The sequence below is a fragment of the Amphibalanus amphitrite genome, unplaced genomic scaffold, assembly GCF_019059575.1.
Source record: "Amphibalanus amphitrite isolate SeventyFive unplaced genomic scaffold, NRLGWU_Aamphi_draft 000280F_arrow, whole genome shotgun sequence".
Lineage (NCBI taxonomy): Eukaryota > Metazoa > Arthropoda > Thecostraca > Balanomorpha > Balanidae > Amphibalanus > Amphibalanus amphitrite.
The window spans coordinates 64,945-83,177 of record NW_024881775.1 but is presented as its reverse complement, the minus strand read 5'-3'; positions in this window follow the sequence as shown (position 1 = coordinate 83,177).

The window sequence follows — 18,233 nt, the reverse complement described above, 5'->3', positions numbered from 1 at the left end:
CGACTGACGGACTGACCATACGAACAACTACTCGATCGACAGTAGCTAGTGACTGAATAACAATCATGCACCACCGATTGGTGTACTTTCCTGCTCCATGGTAGTTGTGTCGTAGCGAGCGGATGCTGAGTCGCGGTGGAGCGAGGGTCACTGGCCATTCTCCAGTCAGCGATGACCCAGCGATGACCCAGCGATGACCAAGCGATGACCCCGACCTGACGCTGTATGATCCCGCAACCTATGTGAGTCCAGTCAGCGGTAAGCTCATTGCAGTGGGGCTCCTTTAAGAAACGACGAATGTGTAGCAGCATGAGACGCAAACATTGCATATTGGGCGCACAAGGACCAGAAGCGAGATAAAAAGTGAAAAACGATAGGTTTTCCACTTTGTGAAATTTGGGAAAGTTGCCTTCTTTCTGTAAAAACCCGTAAAGCATTAATAAATGCATGCCTACCTTGCGTCGAATCATGACGATGCTGCAGCGAAAAAGGAACACGCGGCTCTTCCCCCATTACGAAAACTTTAAATGTGTATTTCGGTGATGGCTGACCGGCTGGGAGTGCACTTCAGTGCACTCAACTGCGTGATCAATGCAGCTTCAGTTGTCTGCGTGTGTAATCAATGGACTTCCTTTGTGCTTTCCACCACGCCACTCCACTGCAGGTAATCCATTTGTGGCGTGTAACAATGCGACGGCAACACATGCCATCTTTCGATATCGCGCGTGCATCATTCTTCCGTGCTACAGGTGTGCCATGGAGTAGAAAGCATGACACACTGCAATCAGAGTCTGACATGCCTACAAATTAACGACTGTTGTGTGTTTTTTGACTATGTGAGTTTTAGTTCGTGTCCTACAAATTAGATAAACGGTCATTCATTCAGAGTTTCACGGAAAGACTATGGAAAACGCGACTACAAGCAAACATTTTATGCGCAATTTGGCGGGATCTAATGACGCATAGCACTATTATCCCAAGAGGGCCAGCCTTATGAAGTGTTTGGCTTTGTGGCTGAATCGAAACTTCAATGAAGTCAGAATTTGTCTTACGTGAAGGATTTTTAAAATTTGTCTTAGCCAGCCACTGAGTTAATGGACAGCGTATGTTTGCTCCAGTGCAGTGAGAGGGAGTCATCTAATATATAATTATGCATCAATCATCTAGCACTAATTCCTCCTCTGGTTTCAACCAAATCAGTTAATGGCTCAGACAGATCGCATATGATTAATTAGCGTGCTCTCGACATAAGTGATTGCGGCTAATGAACAACATCAAAGACTGCACGGCAGCTGCTGTCGGTGACCTGAACTCCCTGCACAATTATAGCCTGAGGGATGGATGGGACGGATTTGGACGGATTTAACGAACGATGTAGGATGGCTAGGCATCCAACATTCTGCGTGTTGTTTTATAACTTTGTCGTGGCTATCTTAATTTCATGTGTTGCAGTGCAGAAGAAAATATGGAGGCTGGAACTTGACAGATATTTCAACTGTGGAACGCTCGCATATAGCACTATTTTGGCACTCTTCACAATCCGTAATCCATAGTCTTTCATGCAACGATATTCATGCATGCGCCTCTGAGTTTTAATACAACTCTTCCAATGTCAATGATGTAACAAAATGGTATCTGCATTTTACATGTAAAGGGCGGTCAATTCAATAGCAGATGACGGAAGCTTTCGTGGTTTGAATCTACTTTGGAATTTCCATTCTTTGACGGTTTAATATCACCTGTTTTGTGTGTCGATTTTTAGTCTTATTCAAATGGCATCACTTAAAATGCGTAAAAATACACATGCAAACAAAGCATGCCCTTCCCGATTATTGCAGATCAACCCCTGACATAGCGACCATAAGCGGCAGCGAATAGCGGCCAAACCAGACTCAAGCTACATATGTGTTCAGTACCGGAATGCTATATTGGTTTCATTCTGTACCAATGGTGACCGATAGACTGGGCTACAGCCTACTTATCAAACAATAGGCTGTGATTTCCTTTCGCAATAGCGAGCAATGTACTCCAAGGCGCTTTGTCTTGTCCCATGACTCTCCTCTCTGTTCAAACAGAAAGAGTTCCAAACTGTCCCACAATAGTTTCCTCTCTTCATTGGTGATTCGAACTGTGATTACTGCTTACCATGGTCTTCCGATCTGTCCCATGCAGTAGCGGCGGAACACCTTCAATTAACCCTCGCACGACCAGGCCATTTCTCATAACACGAACGACCAGGGGGGGGGGTTGTTACGACCCCCCCCCCTGGCGTTTCGAAACGGAAGGTCGTAGAGCTTAGCGGAAAAAACCAAGGGATTGCTCTCAACGAGATCTCGCGATTGGTGGTATATTTTTTGGTCCTAGGTCAACATTTGACCTACTTATGACCGGTCAAAGGTCAAATTTTCCGAAAAAAAATCAAACTTTTTCAACTTTCCGCGGCGATTGCGGCAAAACGATGGGAGATATCGACTTGAAACCTTCACTAACGTGTTCCTTGATCAATTCTCTATCGTTTGGTATGTATTTCGTTTCCCTAGCTCTAAAAATGGCGCGTTGGGAGCGCCGGAAGTCGGCAAGGTCACAGTCGGCGGCAGAAATTCGAAAAATCAAAATTTAAATTTTTGAAATCTGATTGTATTTTTGGATTTGGGAGGTCCATTTGCTCCCTATAGAAGCTAATATTGCTGCATATTCCCATTGAGGTGACAAGAATTAGCAAAATAGTGGTTCGGGCGCTTTTCAAAAATAGTACCGGACGCTGTTCCTCTTGTGACGTCATAGCTCCGTGACCTGACCTGACCCGGTCAATTTTCTTGCACCACACGATAGCCAATGTTTGCCCCAACATGCATGGGAAGTTTCATCATGATCCATCAAACAATGTGGGTATCACCGGCAGAAAACCTAGGGATTCGGCGCACACGTTTGGTAACTGTCGGCCGGAGGCTGTACCTCTTATGACGTCATAACTCCGTGACCTGACATGACCTGATCAATTTTTTTTTCGGCAAAAGATGCGCAAAGGTTGCCCCAGAGGGTATTGAAAATTTCAGCCCGCTACGACAAGCCGTTTAGCGTGCACTTCGAAAAAACCTCAGGGGGGGGGGGGTTGATACAACCCCCCCCCTAGGCGTTCTAGGGTTAAGGGGGTGGGCACTGCCGACTTTTGGTCCCATTCTTTCCATGCAACGCCCATAGGGCTAATGTTAAAATGGCAAAATCAAGGGGGTACGGTGCCCCGGTGCCCCCCCCCCGTTCCGCCGCTTATGGTCCTATGGTGCTCCTCGGTGGATTTATTGGTGCTATGATCTTGTCCCATTGGGCTCTGGAGTTTGGCATGGTTTGTCCCATGGGCTCTGCAGTCTGCTATTTGTCTGGCCCGAAGCGCTCTCCAGTTGGGTCCATGGCATTCAGTGCTCCACCAGGTTCTGTGACGTTCCGTGCTCCAGCACGGAACGTCCAGCACGGAACGTTCCGTGCTGGAGCACGGAACGACTCTCCATGGTACTCTCCAGCCTTCCCTGTGCTCTCGGGCGGGCTCCATGGTGTTCCGTGCTCCGGCGGGCTCCATGGTGTTCCGTGTTCCGTCTGGCTCCATTATCGGTGGCTATCCCGGCGGTATCATTACCTCAGCGCCAGAGCCAGCAATTAGGGACGCACGGCGCGCCGGAACCGCCCGTAAAAATACACAAACAGCCCCGCCGCCGCCGCCGGCCCGCCGCTGGGACAGGGTGGCGGCGGTGGATGTGTGGTGGATGCTGCGATGGATGTAGTGGTACACGCGGATGTGGAATGATGTGGAGCAGGGGTAGGGATGGAGAACTGGAAATGGGTATACATAGACGCCGTTGGTGGGAGATGGGGGATGGATGAGAGTCGTGGTCAGACTTGGAGGTGGTGGGGATGGTGCAGTGACAGAGATGGGAAGGTAGAGGTAGAGCACCGTGGAAAGTGGCAATGGTGCCAGGTGGTGGCAACTGGCTTTGTCTGAAACCGGCTCTGGCAGGAGGCCAGGAGGCAGGGGTAAAAAGTACTTCGCCAACCGCGTTACAAACGATACCCCTGATAAATATCTGCCATCTTTGTTTTTGGCGTTTCACCCACTTTATTTCGGCCTATTTCCTTTCGTAAGAGAGGAACGTTGACTTTACTTTCCCATCAGCCGTCCCTGAATTAACAGCGTCCGTGTTCGCCCGTGTTTCAGTTGGACGACCCGTGCGGTCGGCCGCGCCTCCGTCAGCTGCCGGGGGCTGCACTGGAGCATGCGGGTGTCGGTGTTGTGTTACGGGCGGAACATGACCACGGTTGTGCTCGGATGCGGCTGATTAGTGGCGTGGCAGCCGCTGCAGCTGTGCCGGGCCGTCAGGCGTTGGACGGACACCACAGACACAACACGGCCGGCGGACCAGCGCCCGTTGGACATCAGTATCACAAAGCACAGCTGCCGAACAGGACTTACGCCCGTTGGGTAGGACAGCCGCTGAACTAACTCCTGTGGATCAGCACAGCCGCCGGACCAGTGGTGGTTGTGGCACAGGACAGCCGTCAGTCGTCACACTATAGGCCGCTATACAGCACAGTCGCAGGACTATCGGCCATCGGACACTACAGCTGCCGGACTATACGCCGTTACACGGTACAACGGTTCTGTTGACAAAGCGGCCGAAGCTGAGTAGGTACGTAGACGGAATCCGATTGCATCGGCGGATAGAGTTATGAAAGGCTGCTTTTTGACAAAATATGAGCGGAAGATAAATCAGTTGTTACTTTTCCATGATGCTTTATGGCATTGCTGAACGGCCAGGTATCGGGACAAAACCTTGCATGGCTGCGACTGTAGTTCGTTCTTGGTGTTTGTACTTTGTGATCTTGTTTTTTGACTGCATGCGGTGCCGAAAGCCACAACGGAACCACGCAAACTGCGTGTTCGAACCGAGCCGGTGCCGTCGTACCGGAATACAGTTGCGTATATGACTGTTTGTATAGTGGTCCAGTCCAGGCAGGACACATGCACTGACATATGACCAGACTGGGCCGGCCGGATACGCCCCGACCATCTCAGGCCGGTGACCGGACAACACGCAGACAGACGCTCGCTCCACTATCGGGCCCGGGACCACTTCCTTCCTACAGGGTGTAACGAAATTATTCGGACATCTTTCTTCGCGCTGTAATTAAGAAGCAAGACATTCTGATATTTTCCCTTTTGAATTATTATGTAGCCACCTTTCATAAGAGCGCAGGTACACATTTTTGGAGCATTCCAGCCACTGAATTTTCCAGCACAGTGGGTTTCATATAGAGTAGCGCCTTACTAACCTGTGCCCACAGTTGGGCGGCGCTGGTGGCGGGTGTCCCCTCATTCATCTCCTGATCACTGAAAGAAAAAATGACACCAAATGGGGGGTAGGGTGACTCTGCCAAAAAGTCCGCCCCACAGGGGTGTCAAAACAACTCCCTTTTGGAGCATCATAACACTGCAATATGGTGTCCATAAACGCCGTTTCTTGGCGCACGTGGACTCCATATTTCGGAGTTCGGATGCCCAAAAAAAGTTTTTTTGACACCCCTGTGGGGCGGACTTTTTGGCATGTTCCCGTAAATAGAGTCAAGACTCCCTTAGGACTCTTTCTTTTTGGGGTTATATGATGCCCCAAAAGAGACTCTTTTGATACCCCTGTGGGGCGGACTTTTTGGCATATCACTTTACATGGAGTCACGACATAACCGAGAGATACTCCAAACGTTTTTTTTTTCTCGGAAGTTCCCAGGTGAGACTTCAATGCCTCCATCCGGTTTTAGATTCGACTCCAAGATTGGAGTCAAATCCATATGGCCACGCGTCTGAAAATCTTAGGCTTTATTATTTACAGCATGAGTCTTTCCACATAGTTTTAGCCGCTAAAGCATTATCACACAATCACCTTACATCATACAGAAGTTGTGATGGCCCTGGTTTATACCACAAGCTGCCAAACTCGTAAAAATTATTAAAGAAAGACAAGATTCCTCAAACCTTCATAGAAAGAGCGGAAAGTTTGACCCGAAAAAAGGCTGTGACAGTTAACGACATCTATGAGAAAAGTTAAAACTAGCAGTACCAGCCGATGCCAGCGCCACCTTTATGACATCCGTTTAAGGGAGTCATAGAGGAGTCCGAAACTTTACTTAGGGGGTATACTTTTTCCGTTTAGACGGTTAAACATTCCCGTGATGAGGCGTAACACTTTAGTTAGAAAGGCGTATATTTTCAGCGATGTATTAAGTAGCAGATCTTCAAAAGAATGCCGTATCATCAAAGGTAATTTTCAAAAGGGAGTCGTAGGTCATTGGGGATCATTCAACAGGGAGTCGTATGCACCAAAAGGAGACCTTGAAAAGGAATTCATACATTTGAACTAAGGCGTCCTGTATTATTTAAGACGAAACGTACTTTTTTAAAGGGATTCGTACATTTCCAATAGGGAATCGAACATCTTTAAAAGGGAATTGCACATTTTTAAAGAGACTCGCACATGTTCAAAAGGGAGTCGCTCATTTTCAATAGATTCCCACAGTTTCAAAAGAGAGTCACTTATTTTCAAAGGAAAGTCATATATTTTTAAAAGAGAGTCATCTTTCTTTGATCATGAGTCGAACATTTTGACAAGAGAGTAAAACACCGTTTCTGGGAGTCAAATGTGTAAAAGGAGTCTCGACTCCATGTTAAATGAGTGTATAATGTGGAGTCGAGACACCTCATTTCCAACGTGACTCTCATAAAAAGGTTTCTTACTCCCTTGCCAAAATGCACGACTCCTTTTTTGAGATAGACACTCCCCAACAAAGGCGTCAAGTATCCCTCTTTTGGTGTCGAACACCCTCGCAGAACTCACTGATCCGATTTAAGGGTATCATGACCCTCTCAGGAGGACACCATATTTTGACGTCGTCGGAAACTGACGCCAAAAGATGGGGCGATGACCATACATTTTGGAGTCGGACACCAAAATTTAAGCACTCAGACTCCGAAATATGGAGTCGTCGTGGAGGTGGGGTGTCAAAATTTTTATCAGTGATGGACAATAGTCCATAAGATATCGATGGAATTGCATGGGAACTATTTCCAAGCCATAGCCCTTTAGCCCAGGAGAAAAATAGATCCTCTCGGCATCACTTCTCATTCTGCCAGGGACTTGAAGGTGGTGCGCCGCCCCGCATGAAGACTCCGCGGCTTTTTTTTTTTTTATAGTCCGTTACCCATGATCAGGCAACCAGGAGTGCCCCCACCCTCAGTCCCAGCGACGCAAAGAACCCTTACGTTAACACCAAAATAAAAATCAAAGTTGAAAAGTCGCGGCACTCCCTGCTAAGAAGAGGAAAAAACATAAAAGAAGCGGAATTGACTACGTATGATATTATTTAACTTGGTTAGTAGATACAGAGAGCCATAGTAGTTAATGCCAAATCTAGCATCAACTGTCCGCTAAGGGTTCAATCGTACATTGTTAGTGAGGAACACGCACACACTCACTTGGAAGGGGACATTAGTGGGGTAAATCAGGTCTGGTCTAATTCATGCATGTTGTCTTGCCATCCCTCCCGATGCCCTCCAGCTAAGCCGAGCTTGTTGCAAGAGAGTCATCGGGAGAGATGGGGCCTGATATGGTGATATGGCTTGAATCAGGCATCGGTACACGTTCAGAAACCGAGCCCTCCTGTGCCGTCTGGTTGAGTGTCTCCAACCAATCGCTAGCCAGGATGTTGCGCCGGTAATACTCATCACTGATAGTGGTTTTCTGTGTCGTCATGAACAGCTTGAATATTACACAGTAGCTGGACATGCTCCAGGTCTGGATTTTGGCCGGATGTTTGACGCCGGCGACTGCCGGCATGTTCGAGCTGCTGGCAGCCACACATGACCGATTTGACGGTTCAACGGATATCGCAGCTCGAACAGCTTCCTATCCGACCAGGTCACCTCATTCATGCCTTCCTTCGACCAGTGGACACGCCCTGGCCTGAGGCCAAAGGTGGTGGACTGGTTGTTTTCCCGTCAATTTCATTGTCTTTTCCAGTTTGAAGGGCAGTAAAACCAAGCTAAAGGGCGGGTAACGGTGAATCATGATGTGGGACCTCTTATTATCTGCCTTGGTAAGATTTCGAGTCAGTATGCGGATTAATTGGTGCCGTTTCCTTGCCGCTATCTTGACAACTCTCCTCACCACTTGGCAAAGGGCGCCTTTTGCGATCGAGGCCGGGCTGAGTCTCCCACCAAGTCCCAGCTTATTACGCCTCAGGCAGATGTGCTACTGGCTGCTGCTGATGTCCAGCTGCTGACAGACCAGCTTCTGGCGCATGCCACCGTGCCACCAACAAGTAGCCTTACTACGAAACGAGAGACTGTACTCCCTTCTCTCCACTGCCTTAAACGAAAACTATCAATTGAACCCGTCGGCGACTCGACTCTTACTCAGAGCAAGAGTCATTTCGCAAGGTCATGTCACTGCTGAGTTGAGAGCAGATACCAGAGGTATGCATTCATCCAATTTTCTAGCTCCTGACATTAAAAAAGAAACTGTGCGAGAAGATATGGCGAAAAAATAGATGTCCGGATAATTTCGTTACACCCTGTATATGTATACGAGCCACGTGATGCCGACAGGACGCGCCGCCGACCGGTAGTTCCGGTCGGACGCTCCGCTACCGCAGCCTAATCGCCTCAGCTGCGCCGCGACCGCCCACATTTTCCCGGTCCGTCTCAGATGCGCCGTGACTGTCTCGCCTGCGCCACGGCTGTCTCGGCTGCGCCACGGCGGCACCAGCGCCACCTAACAGCAGCGGCACATCTGAGACGACCGCCCGCCTGTCATGTAAATGCCGGGACCGCATCATAAATCAGGCCTACGTCGCGGCAGCGAGGCCACTGGGGCGTGGCGTTATGGCGCGGGCCCGCCTTGGCGGTCGCAAGGACAGATTTGTGTGATTGGATGTGAATTGTGAGCGGAAAATTGGGCTGTGACGGAGGCGCCGCTTGGGGCGCATAATGCGGTGGTGCCTGTGGTGGCGGCGGCGGCGGCGGCCGTGGGGGGGGGGGGGGGGGCGGTCCTGCCCCCCCCCCCGTCGGGCCCGGTAGCCGGTCGTTAGGGTGGCGGCGTGTCGGCGGCTATCGGCCTGTCGGAACCGTGCCATCATAAATCTTCGCCCGGCGGACGCACCGCGCCGCACCGCGCCAGGCCGTGCCGCGACGGGACGGGCCGCGATGAGCCGAGCTGTATTGGGACCGTGCAGTGCTGCTGGTGGGGCCCAACAGAGACATTTGAGGGTTGTAAAGATTGGATTTGGCAGGCTCTCGCTTGCTGCGGTTTGATGCAGCTTGCTGTGAGTTGTGCCTGGCTGTTGGTATTTATGCCTGATTTCTCGTGGCTGCATGGGGCTTTTAATTGTAGCCGTGTGCCATATACTACTGCAGTCCGCCTTTACACTGTAAAAAAATGTTTGTTAGTGAAAGCGGTCGGATAACTAGAAAATGAGTAAACATTTTTACAGTGTATTATCCTGCAACTGGCTGTGACTCTGACTATGAGTGGCTGGTTGAGGCAGGTTTCGGTCATGTCGTGTTCAGCTAAGCTGGCCAGCCGGTGTACAGCTGTACAGCCGCCCGGCACCGTACCGTATCGTGCCGCGCCGAGCCGAGCCGAGGCTAGCGCCGTGACCTGACCTCAATTTCCAGGGCGCGGCGCGGCGGCGGCGGCGGCGGTGGCGGGCCTCTAAAGGTGTGCTGGCTGCAGAGCGGCAGCGGCGGCCGACCGTGCGACCCCGTCCCCGACCCAGGCCGGCCTCTTGACTGTCGCGAGCCATAAGGAGTGTGGCGCAGTCAACAGCTGTGGCCGTGAGCTTTGGCTAATATGAATGTAGTGGAATAGCGGAGTGAAATACTAAATAGGGATAAACATAAATCTGATGAAATTTACATCTGATAAACATTTGAGCTGATCATTATAAAACACCTGATTGATGCAAGTATCCGACAGATCACGTACCGTGTAATGAAAGGACCCGAAATACAGTGCAAAGCGGCGATGGGGTTGATTGCGACTTGTAGTGCCTGGTGGTGGTGGTGCCGACAGTGCGATGGTGATGGTGGTGTGATGGTGGCAACGGCGGTGGTGGTACTAGTAGTGTAGCTAACACCCTCAGCACCACTCGGTCACCAGCAGCCGCGCGATGGCGGCGTCAGCAGCCGGGGTGCAATGACAACACCACCATGAGATAATGATGCAACCCGATAGCTCACCCTAATGCCTTTCCGAGCGATAAATCCCACTAATGATACGCTGCCGGTGTTTTAGTGATGCAATCGGTCGGCGCTGTAATGCATGACGGCATCATGTGAATGTAAATAAACTATACGCTGATAATGGAACTGCGCTCTAACAGCACAGTCCTGAGAAAGGGTTGTGTGCATCTGTACACCGTGCCAATGCCAGTTGTCTGGCATTGGATCATTGCGCCGGATGTTTCATCATGCTTATTGCTGTCTCAAGTCTGCTTTTAATTCAAACAACATTGTGATCTTTAGATGAAAGTTTATGAGCTGTGAATCGCCATTTGTCGCAATTGCACATACTTCGAAGTAGGGTTGTATACGACTCAATCAATAGCAATCAATTCAATCATGACAAATTTGGGAAACCAATCAAATCAATCAAGTCAGAGCAGTTTTCGGGAATTGATTCAATCGACTCAAACGCGACAATGAAAGGAATCAATCAACTCAATCAAACGACTCAAACCAAGATAAACATTAGGTACCTACCTACCTACCTACCTACAGAAGAAACATAAGAATATTGTCATTTAAAATTATAAATTGCCATGCCATTCAAAGTTTCTATGTAATAAGGAAGGATACCTAGTGATGGACAGGTGGATCATGATATTGAGGTTCAATGGGTAGCATTGTAGCAGAAGATTCATTTAATGGGTGCAAAATAACCCAGTAGTTGACTCGCCCCTTAACCCAAATCACCACCTTTCACCTAAAAGTTGTCAATTTAATTTTGGCCATATTCCAACTCAATGTACACTAAATATCAGATATTGCAGTTGAATGTTGGCTGCTCGGATTTTGGCAGTGTTCGTGATGTGGCCATTTACCCTACACCATGTCTATTTTAATGGATAATATGCATCAATAACATATTAACCATAGGGAAATAGAAATAAATATCTTACCTCCATGTGACGGTTTCGGTTAGACAGAGACTGACGGGCAGCCTGAAAAATCTTTCCACACAATGTGCATTTGAGACGTGGGATGTTGTCAGATTGGGAAGGAAGAGATTTGAAGTATTTAGCGGTCCACGACTCTGGACGTGGCATGTTAATGTTAGGTACCTATGTGAAGAATTCAAAACATTTTATTGCAATACAATTTGAAACTGATAGGACTGGGGGATAGGGATGAGGATTAAAAATATATTTAAAAGGAAATGGAGAGGACAGGGACTCTGGAACCACAGGATAAGTTAAGGACAAAGGAAGTAGGAACAAGGAAAATTAAAACGCGAAGACGGCACAGTGCGACTGCGAATCAAAGAAAACGTTTTGCCAATAAGTATGCTAAGCTTTTACAAATCCTTATTCTACGTCTTTTGATTTTTTGGTGTAAGATGACGTCATTGATTATCATGTAGTATGGTAGATCATCATAAAATAAATCGGTTGTACAACACCAATTTTGTTTTAATTATTAGGTATTTCATTTAAAACCACTTAATAATATTCGGTAAAATATTTTAAGGAAAATGAAATATATTCAATATGTTATGCTTAGGCTCTCAGGAGAAAAGGATCAACAAACGTTCTGCTGCATATTAAACAATGCAGCAAATTTGCTATTAATTAGGTACGCAAACGTAATTAGCGAGACGAAAACGGCGCTTTTGTTTCAGTTATTTTTGTAGGGGTTTCAGATATTTATGAGTTCAGTGGGTTGTTTCTGAGGAGATGTGGAGATGTGAATTATTAATTAATCACACTTTAGTAGTATATAAGGCCTTGCACTTTATCATCTGGATTTAAAAAAAAAGTTTCCTGCTGAGTGCAGAAAGGTAGGTAGGTGCATCGCCAGGTTCTATCACCAGGATTGGAGCAGTTATTGCAGTTGAAAGTCAAAGTTGGCTGTTCATGTTTAGGCCCTGTTCTTTATTTGGCCCTCTACCCCATATTGCAGTTGTGAAATGTGATGATAAGCAGTTTTCAGTGTAGTTTTGTGATCTTTGATGTCATCAATTGGTGTCATTATTTTTCGTCAACTAAAACTTATTTGAACCTTCCATTCAATCGACTCAATCATACAAGTCACTCTAATTTTCGGGAATCAAATCAGTCAACCAGTCGCTGAAGTCAAACGAGTCAGTCAACCAGTCATCTTGAAAAGTCAATCGACTCAATCCAATCAACTCAAAATACGCGTTGAAACAAATCAATCAATTCAATCGACTTGATTGGTATACAACCCTGCAGTTCGAACTAGTTCAGAAGATGCAATCATAGTCTGGTTTCGATCAACTGCCACTCTGAAATACCTCCAAACGAAAGACCTGATAACAATAAGTAAACAATCTTGCAAGGCGCTGCTGTTCTGCACGGATGCTGACATCATTCGTTTTTTATCTATATTCCGTGCTACTGTTCATATCCATCGAGCATCAATATGTGAGTAGGTATCTCTGATGTGTGGCAATCTATAGGATGCTCATTCAGGGAAGACGGAAACAACTTCTGCACGTCGTTATGGCTGTCATTGCATGACAAATTGGAAGCCGCAGAACACTGCAAACCGTTTGGCTAAAGTGACACTTCGTTTATACATACACCACATTGAAACTTTGTTTTTGGCAATGTTTTTGGCTTTGATGTTTTGATTTTAATGTCAAGGCAAGAGCAAAACCAAGAGCGCTCAGAACACCTATAGTATCTGGAGGTAAAATAATACCTGTTTTACGTAGCAATTAAAAAATTCAATGCTGCAGAATGGTCTTGAAGTTAAAAAGTTAGACAAATCTTCCCGGAGATGGCAATCGTTTAAATTTGCTGATGGAACAATGAGTAAATTTGTGCGCTCGTGCCATGAAAAACAACTTCATTGATCGCTATTGAACGCAACAAGAATTAAAACTATCATTTAGTTAGAAACGTCTTAACGATCTTTTTATCACAATCCATGACATTGACAAAGAACTCCACTGAGCGAAACATTAGGCTGTGGGTATCGCGCTCCTCCATAATGGAAAGAATGTAAGTCCAATGCTTCCGATTGACACAGACCTTACTGTATCGCTGCACTGACCACAGCAAGTCTCGGAGCTGTGAGCACCCATCCATGTGTCGGTCGGAGCAGTTCCAAACAAACCCTCTCCGCACCGGACTCCTTGGCGTGCCCCTGTCCGGGCCGCCGAGCGATGGCCGGGGCGGCCCGGTCCCAAACAAACGCCTACAGGGGAGCGGCCGCCCCCGCCCCCGCCCCCGCCCCGCTGCAGGACGGCCTCCCCGCAGCACAAACACGGCAGGCTCTCTCAGCGCCGGCGGCGCCAGCTCACATCAAAGCGTCGCCGGCGGCGGCCGTGACGTCACCAAACCGTCGCCGTCGACAGCAGAGCGCTCGTTAATTCTGCTGGCAACCGGCGACACGAGGAACCAGATGAGGGATTACGATGGTGGATTGGGTCCCGATCCTTCTGACAGAGTGAATGATAGCAGTCATGACAGTTCCAAATTGCGTGCACAAGACTTGGCATCAAAACCGCTGTTGTGCTCACCTATCACTACGTCGAATTCAACAACGCATCCTTTTCATTTGCCTCCCTTTGCGCCTCCCCGTCCCTTCCACCCTTTGGCATCCTCCCCCTCAAACGGCTGACTCGCCGGCCGCCGACAGCCAGGCTGCCAGCTTTGGCCACGTGCCAAGCAATCGCCGGCACGAGACAAAACATGCCGCCGCGGGCGCCGCGAGGGGAGGGGAGATGGGGAGAGGGGTGGGAGGAAGACAGGTGCCGACGGCTTGGCGGAGGGCGGTTCGAGTGGGGGAGGGGAGGGGGTAGGAGACGACTGCGATAGTAGACCGCTTCGGTAATGTGGCACTGGCCACTGCAGCAACGGTAGGAAATCAACAACTACGACATAGGCGGTCCCAAGGGGGGGGGCCACGGGGGCCATGGCCCCCCTTTGGTGCTGAAAGGTGGGGCCATACTATCTTTTGGCCCCACCTTCCAGATCGAACAAAGGTCCTAGAAAAGCTTTTTGTATGTTTCATTTTCTCTCTTGCGCCATCAAAGGACGTAAATTTCACTCATGAGTGGGCTCAGTTTCGCATTCTGTCAATTTGGCGGTCAGCGTCGCTGGCACCGGTTCACGAGTATGGCCGGATCTTATATGGAATATCAGCGTGGGTTTACTTGAGGCTCTCGTAGGCCCAGCAATGGCTTGCATGAGACCCTCTTCGCCAGTGGCGGGTGGGCCCTGCCAAATGAGCGTGGCTCTACGACACATAAGACCTCATGGGTTGGTGCTGTGCACCTCAGAAGCCCGGTGGTGACGCCGTATGCCGGCTTGGTTTCTTAAGGATTAGCGTGGGACCTCCGGGGCCTGTATAGAGTTTGCATGAGCTAGTATGTAATCTCAGAGGCCTGTATGTAATGTGTACACAGTGGCAGTCGCTGGGGGGGGGGGGGGCATCAGGGCCATGCCCCCCAAGGCACATAAAGGGGGCCGTCATATCATTTGCCCCCCCCCCTCAAGCAACCGATGGGCCCCCATAGGTGTATGGGGCCCTGGCCCTGATTCGATCGACACGAGGCTAAAAAAAAAACACGCCCAGCTATTAATATAGCTCCCACACCGGTCTTTGAGCGTCCTACACTGACCTATGATGGAACTTCAGTGGCGGTCAAGCGCCCACGTTGACCGCTAAGAGCCCACATCGACCTCTGAGGCCCCACATCTGGCATATGAGGGCCCCTAATCGGCCTCAGGGGCCCCAACCGGCGTCTGAGGGTCTCACACCGGTCTCTAATGGCCTTGTTGCTGTCTCTGGTGTCCCAAGACGAACATTTAGGTGCCAATGAGGGCCCCGCACTGGCTGCTGAAGACCCGATGTCGGCCTCTAAGGGCCTGCATTGGCCACTGAGGAGGGCCCATCTTGGCCTTTGAGGGCCCTCTGCTGGCCTCTGGGGTCCAACGACGGCTCATGCCGGTCTCTTAGGGCCCCACGCTGACCTCTGAGGGCCCCATGTTGGCCTGTAATGAGTAAGGACCCACATTAGCCTCTGAGAGCCCAACTCGGTCTCTGATGGTCTCAAACTACTGGCCTTTGCAGTCTGCAGGCCCTGTACTGGTCTCTGAGGGCCCTAAACTGGCCTCTAAGTGAAAACATACATGGGTGGGCTTCTGAAGATCACAGGGCTCACACAGACTCCTGCACAGCCTTACGTTGGTCCTGATCGAGATTACTTTACGTCCTGATGGTCCCGCGCAGATTCCCTCATATTTCGACGTCGGGACCCCATGAGCCGGTGTGTGGGGCTGGCAGAGACTGATGAAGTCCTTAAGGCTCAGGGCCAGTCTTTTTAGCAGTAGGACTAGGCAGGTTGAGTGAGCCCCAATAGAGCCGTTGCGAAGCCCCGCAGGAGTCGCGCGCGGCCCTCAGATGCCAATTTTGAAAACCAGGAACCTGTGGGGCCGGGGGTCTCCAGGTACATACCTACTTTCTCCCGCCGCTACACATCTATATGGGTAAATGTCATGGTTTGAAAATGCTCTCTGGGTTTCACATGTTTGTTCAAAACAGAGGTCTATGGTTCAAAGCAAGAGGTATCTGTACTTTTCCGAATTGTTTTATAGTGGTAAGGTCATGAATCCGCGTGCCCGACCTTCCAGTATATGCTACACCGATCCGTCGCCATAGTGCAGTGGCCCGACCGGTGGAAACACAGTGGGATGGGAAATGGAACTGGTGATTTTGCCTTAAATTGAGCTTAAAGATTTCACGCAAGAATGAGGTGGATGAAGCATAAGTAATGCCAACTTTTTCGGCGCCTCGTGAGCGTAAAAAAATTAGCCGATCACCCCCCCCCCCTCCGGTGACGGATAAATGTTATGTCCCGCGAGTGTGACTTTGGCTCCCCCCCCCCCCCTTTTGCTAGCGGCTGCGACCGCCAGTGAACTACGATTAATTGTTCGATGCTAAATTGACTGAATCTCGTTAAATTATTGGCATGTATTTATTCTTCCGCATATTTCCATCGTGATCTATTGCATTCCATCAATCAATCGGTTCTTCCAAGCATTGTCGAGAGGTTCAATGCTGCAAAAGTCGTCACTTGCCCTCGACTGCCAGTCAAAGGGCGTCCTCGGATACGAAATCAGCCGCCTTGGAATGGGGCCGGACATGGGACAGATGACATCTACAGACAGCTCTTGTTTATCATGCTGGCAGTGGTTAGCTGTATGTAGCAGTGACCCGCCCCCGGGGGGACCCTCCCCCATCAGCAGGCCCATGGGGACCTATCTCAAGGCTGGGGAGGCCGCAGGACCGGTTGGCGGCCATTGGAAGACTCGTGTGTTGACGAGCTGAATCCGACCAGACGGACGATAGCGATCCGGCGATCCGGCGCTCGGTCGAAGGGCTGAGATGCATGGGAACAAATTACAAAACATGTCAGACATAGTGATCTGAGTCATGTGATGTAAATGGTAAATTAACTACGAGTCCAGATACTGATTGGCATAAATGCCGACATGACGCTGAAGTTGAAGCATCGATACTAATAATAATAAAGGTTTTGTTAGCTTCATGAAAGGGAAAATAAGAGGATCAAGCTCGAATGTTGGGTGCAGGGTGCTTGAAGGCTTGGATAGAAGGCAAGCTCGTAAATGTGGTGAACATTTTCAAAAATGTAGATGTCAATATGCACTGACAGGTCTGGTGATGGAGAGGCGAAAAAATGGGCTCAGTGTAGGTATTGTCTATAATGGAGGATCGCATTTTCTATAGAAAAATATGAAAATTAAGACAATATAATGGATAATTTTTATAAAAAAAAAAACTATTGACTGCCTAGCAGCACCAAACAAAAGCTTATTTGTGTTTTCCAAGTTACACATTTTCTGACTATTACTGATAAATCATGTAATGGTTTTGCAGGACTAGCAACATTGTGCAATGTTAATTACGTCTGAAAAAAACTGTCTGAAGCAGCCTGAGCAGCCTGAGACATGCATATACGAAACGGGAAACCATCCCGAGATGCGGCAGTCTGGTATGCTGCGACACCACTCTACTCAGTCACTATCTATCGTCATCTATCTATCAGCCACTGTCGTCAACACACCCGCAGTGTCGGACTGTGTCAGATGAGGTGTCAGACATCGTGACGCCCCACTGTCTGTGTTTGTAACGGTCCCCGGCTGGCGGCGCGGCGGCCGTCATCATAACTCACGGCGGTACTGCGTCATCCGGCGCCGGCGATGACGTGGTCCTGGACCGTCCCACCGCCACCGCCGCCGCCGCCGCCGCCGCCGCCGCTCAGCCGCCGCCGCCACCGCCGTCGCTTAGGCTCAGCGAGCCATGATGGCTCTTGTTTTGGTTGTTGTTGGGTCAGTCTCTTGCTTTGACGCTAGAGAATGTTGGCTGTTCACCAATTCACGCTACATTTGCTCGTTTCAGAAGGAAGGTATTTTTAAACTAAACTACGGCAGCGGTCTCTTGTCAGCATTGAGTGGAGGATATGTAATATGCAATGTGCAATGTGCATACTGGTGGTCGGTGGAACGTCATCGTATTACCTGGTTTCTGGTGACATCTGATCACCCGGCGGTTTCTCATGCACAGCGAAACCGGTAAGGGTAAAACAGAACCGGCCTCCTGGCGCAGCCCCGCAGCTGCTGAATGCTGAGCTCAGAGCTGCATTACCATACCAGTGGTCTCTCGACACACCGACACTGAATTCGAGCCGTCGGCCCAGTCGTGTTCAGCGATACGACCCCCCCCCCTTCCCCCCCCCCCCCGCCACGCCGGAGCGCAGTATTCGATGTCGGTCGACCGATCAGGTGATGGGCGTCGCTCCATTAGTGCGGCTGGCGGCGCCGCACATCGTCGCAGCTGCGTCACGATCGTAACTCGGCGCCGCGCCGCGCCACAGCCGCCGCCGAATAATAACAGCGACTCATTTGTCGTGGCGCGCCTT